Source organism: Pipistrellus kuhlii, unplaced genomic scaffold (genome assembly GCF_014108245.1).
Source record: "Pipistrellus kuhlii isolate mPipKuh1 unplaced genomic scaffold, mPipKuh1.p scaffold_m20_p_98, whole genome shotgun sequence".
NCBI lineage: Eukaryota > Metazoa > Chordata > Mammalia > Chiroptera > Vespertilionidae > Pipistrellus > Pipistrellus kuhlii.
Window position 1 is genome coordinate 357832 of NW_023425604.1, and position 5051 is coordinate 362882.

A 5051-nucleotide genomic window follows, 5' to 3' on the forward strand; every position below is an offset into this window, starting at 1 on the left:
GAAAATCAGCGGCAAAAGGCCAAAATTGCACAAAAAATTACCTGCAGATCTTGATGACAAAGTAAGTCTTTTCTTTGAAGTGGGGGGTAGTCTTATACAGCGAATATAGGCCTAAACCTATGTTTTACTTGTAAAATTAGGGGGTCATCTTATACTCCGGAAAATACTGTAAGTGTCCATATTATACTAAACAACATGCCCTTGCTGCAGCAGTGGGAACCAAAATATTTTAATTATATTGATTTCAAGACTAATTTAAATATTATAGTATATCACTATTCTTATCCTATATAAAAACCCAGTGTCCCTACTGACTGACCGAACATCAGAAATCAGTCCTGCAGTAAGTGCTGGGTTGCCATGGTGATCCAGCACTGACTGCCAGGATTGGGGGAGGGAGGGTATGGAAACTGTGGATAAGGCCCAGAGAGAGGCCTAAAAAGAGAGGGAAGGTCTGATCCGCAGCCTCCAAGGCAGCTGTTGATCAGCCATTGCCTCTCTCTTTCTCTCCTGGCTTCACCAACAGCAATGCCTTTGTTTCTCTCCAGGCCTCAGGGGGTGGTGCTGATTAGCCTGGAGATGCTGACTAGCATAGAAACTGACCAATCAGAACCAAATCTGGATTTACAATGAGGAGCTAGTGGCTGCCTAGGTGGCTGAGCTTTTGACACTGACTGGCCTAGAAACCAACCAATCAGAACTAAATTGTCTGGTGGGAGAGGGGGGCAGTTAGTGGTGATTAGTCCAGCAGGGGAGAGCAGTAGGGCAAGATCAGGCTGACAAAGAAGAGCAGTTGAGGGTGAGATCAGTTTGGCAGGGGAGGTCAGTTTGGAGTGAGATCAGGTCAACAAGAGAGAGTAGTTAGGGGAGAGATCAGGCTGGTAGAGGGAGGGCTGTTGGGAGTGAGATCTGGCTGGCAGGTCAACAGGAGAGAGTAGTTAGGGGTGATCAGGCAGGCAAGCAGGCAAGTTGTTAGGAACCAGCAATCCCAGATTGTGAGAGGAATGTCTTACTGCCAATTTAGGCCCTATTGGAGAGGGTGTAGGCTGAACTAAAGGATTCCCCTCACACACATACTGTGCATGAATTTTGTGCACCAGGACACTAGTTATTTTATAAGAATTACATAGTAGCCAAAAATTAGAAATTTAGCTAGTATGATGTTTGGATTGTTTATAGAATCTATACTAATAAAAGGTTAATATGCTAATTAGACTTGGAGACCTTCTGGACATCATTTCCAGACAAAGCCATGGCAGAGCCAAGGCAGAGGTGGTTATGGGTGAATCAGACTGGCAGGGGAGTGCAGTTGAAGGCAATAAGACCAGCACATGGAGGGCAGTGGGGATGTTCAGGCTGGCAGGGGGTGCAGTTGGGGGTGAACAGGCCAGTGGTGGGAGTAGTTGAGGATGAGCAGGCTGGTTGGGGGCAATCAGACTAGCAGGGGGGACAGTTGGGGATGAGCAGTCCAGTGAGGGGGAGGGAAGGACAGTTAAGGGTGATAAGGCAAGAAGGGATATAGTTAACGGCAATCAGGCTGGCAGGCAGAGTGGTTAGACAGGCAGATAGGTGAGCAGTTAAAAGCCAGTGGATTATGAGAAAGGTCTCAGATTAAAGAGGGAGCAGGCCAACCTGAGGGACCCCCCTATGCATGAATTCTGTGCACCAGGGCTCTAGTCTATATACTGTATATAAAAGCCTAGTATGCAAATTGTTTTCATGGGAGAACAATTTCTCACTATGAGGTGCACTGACCACCAGGGAATGGTGCAGAATGAAGAAAGGCTCCAGCTGGCAGCCTGAAAAGGGAGGGCCTGACAGGCAGCCTAAAGGAGGGCCCCACACAGAAGCTTAGAAGGCCCAGATCAGCCATGATCACCAGTCAGGCCTATGGACCCTACTCATGCATGAATTTTATATAGCAGGCCTCTAGTCCTATCTAATAAAAGAATAATATGCAAATAAGCCATCACTCTGCTCCACAAGCCACACCCACAGCCAATCAGAGCAAGTATGCAAATAAACCCAACCAAGATGGCTACAGTCATAGAGAGTAGGAGGGAGGCATTTCCTCAGCAATGGAGGAAGCCAAGCTTTCTGCCTGCCCTTGCCACTCAAGTTTACAAAGTTTCAATTGTAGAAGGTAAATATAGCAGGGCCTCTACTTGGATCCCTGGGAGACATGGCTGGCCTGAAAACCAACACAGGCCCTTCAGTCAGGCAATCCCATACCCTAAGGGAACCTTCCCCCAGGTCCAGGACACCCTTCAGGGCAAACCAGCTGGCCCCCACCCATGTACCAGGCTTCTATCCTATCTAATAAAAGAGATAGGATATGCAGATTAACCATCACTCCAACACACAAGATGGCTGCTTTCATGTGGTCAAAGATCCTGCTCTTATGTGGACACAAGATGGCCATTAGGGGAGAGCAGTTTGGAGGGACCAGGCCTGCAAGTGGGTGCACTTGTGGTTGATTAGGCAAGTAGCAGAGGGCAGGTGAAGGAGATCAACCCTTGAGGGGAGGGCAGTTAGGGGTGACCAGGTTGACAGAGGAGGGAAGTGGGAGGCAAATGGGCTGGAAAAGGAGTAGTTAGACATCTATCAGGCTGGCATGGAAGTGGTTAGTGGGTGATCAGGCTAGCAGGCAGAATCGATTAGAGGCAATCAGGAGGGCAGGTAGGTGAGCAGTTGGGAGCCAGCAGTCCTGGGTTGTGAGCGAATGTCAGACTGGCTGTTCAAGCCTGGTGGATCCCATTAAACAGGAAGTTGGACATCCCTCAAGGGGTCCAAGATTGGAGAGGGTTCAGGCTGGGCTGAGGGACAAACTCCCCCCTTCCCCGCCCTCATCCACAAATTTTGTGCAACGGGCCATATAACTTTGTTTAGAATGGCTTTGTTTAAAAGACTGGAGAAGTATTTATGGAATAAACACTTTACTCTGACTGCCACAAATAATGAAAATGCAGCATGTACATGGTAGAGAAAAATGGCAACTTTGAGGAAGGAGTGCTTCTAAACTTTTTTTTCTTGATGGCAGTCTAGTTTTATTCACATTACTGAAAGGTCAAGTAATGTGGTTATGATTATTTGAATTCTGGAAATCAGACTTCCACTTATGTATAGTTACATATTTCCAAACTATTTTTTCTCTGTCCCCCATTCTGGTTCCAATACCCCATATTCCACTGTAATCTTTTGCTCTTTCCTTTTTATACTTATGGGCCTGATGTTGATATCCATTGAGTAGCTAAACTACCAATTCATAGATGGACATCGTAATGGCTATGTTAGAAATCTGTAAGGTAAAGAGATCTTAACCTTCTTCTTAAATAATCAATAATAGTATCTGAATAAAAGATCTGTTTCCTCTTCACATAGTCTTGTTCTTACAACTTTGTATGAATATGCTATATTTGTGGCATAAGTTTTTGAGGTGTCAGCCACCAGCATCATTCCCACAAAATGTGATTCTTCTTTTATAGACTTCACTTTTGAAGCAATCTTATATTCCAATAATTTTTGCTTAGTACTTTCATAAATTACAAAATGAATAATAGTCTCTGATATTCCAGCATATGAAGCAGACATATCTTTATAAAAATCCTCTTTCCCTGATACACATTACAAACACATTCAAAAGCACCCATTGCCTTTTCCCCAGTTTCTTGCATCAAGTTATAATTGAGTCTTTACAAGTCAAATAGAGTTGTTTGTAGTAATTGAGATAAAATGAAGTTAGTCCATATTTTTAAGGAAGTGATCTGCAGATGTGAAGCCTGAGATGACATGATCTTAGTTTTTCTCAAGAGAAATGTACAGTAAGTGCCTGTCATTGCAGTTGAAAGCATGTGTACCTGGGTAGAATCAGATTAAATACACCATTCAACTTTTTCTTGCAGTTTGAATAAGCATGAAATACATTGCTCTGGGCGAGCCACTCCCACTAAATTGAGGCCTAATCTTCTAAACATAAATCAAGACCCTTCTTTCTCCAAGATCACCTTTATGCAATGAAGCAATTCAGGAGACATTACTGGCATGGTGTTAAGCTGAACTTCAGAGCTATAAAGCATTAGAGAAGATGACTATAGCCATGTTTTTACAATTTCCAATGGGCATTGTCAGAATAGCTCACAGGTACTACAACATACAGATGCACCAGTATATACCTCTGGCTCATTCTCTCTACCACATGTCCTCCTGGTTCTGAGGCAGGAAGTTGACCCTGCCTCCTGCAAAGGCTGTTCTGGTACTGGAACTGCACAGTGACCCAAGGTGGCCACAAAAAGCTGTCAGAGGCATATTTGCAGAAAGTCACCAGCGGGACTCTCCCAGCAGCCAAAGTGGTGCTGTCTCCCATTCTAGCCAGATGTTCACGACAGGCTAGAGAGCAAGTGAGAGCTGGGGCCTCAATTTGTACTTCTCATTAGCTTCATCCTTCACCCAGTCCCCAACCCAGCCTACTCGATGCTTGAGTCTGCTTCAGCAACATGAGTTTTTTGATTTATGGATGATAGCTATTCTGACAGAGGTGAAGTAATATCTCATGGTGGTTCTAATTTGCTTTACACTATAATTAGTGACTGAATGAAGTTTCATAAGTCTACTAGAGTCTCTGTGCATGAATTCATGCATGGGTGGGGTTCCTCAGCCTGGCCAGCCATCAAGCAGATTGAGATCATCTCATTCAATCCTGATTGGGGCTGATTGGAACCCAGCCAGTCATAAGAGAAGGACCATAGAAGGTTGGCTGACACAGAGAAGTTGGCTGTGAGAGCACAATGACCACAGGGGGCAGTTCCTGAGTTGAGCTTAACATAACTTTTTATTAGTGAGCGTCATAGTCATTCAGTCAACTGGTCCTAATGGTGGCTTGGGCTTTTATATTTAGACACTAGAGATTCGTTACAAGAAGATTCCTGCAATAGGGCTTCCTGCTGTGGTTGCTGCCCTGCCTGTTTCCATCCCTTCTCCCTGACACTGCTTGCTTGCTTCTCCACAGCTTCACTCCCTTCTTCAGCATTTGGCTTCTTTCTATGCCATCTTTG

The 5051-nt window shown here is 44.8% G+C and overlaps 1 pseudogene; it reads right to left on the minus strand.

Annotated features, from left to right (window-relative positions):
• Positions 1-3067: 3067 nt before the first annotated feature.
• LOC118714121 lies at positions 3068-4121 on the minus strand (annotated as a pseudogene).
• Between the last annotated feature and the right edge of the window lie 930 nt (positions 4122-5051).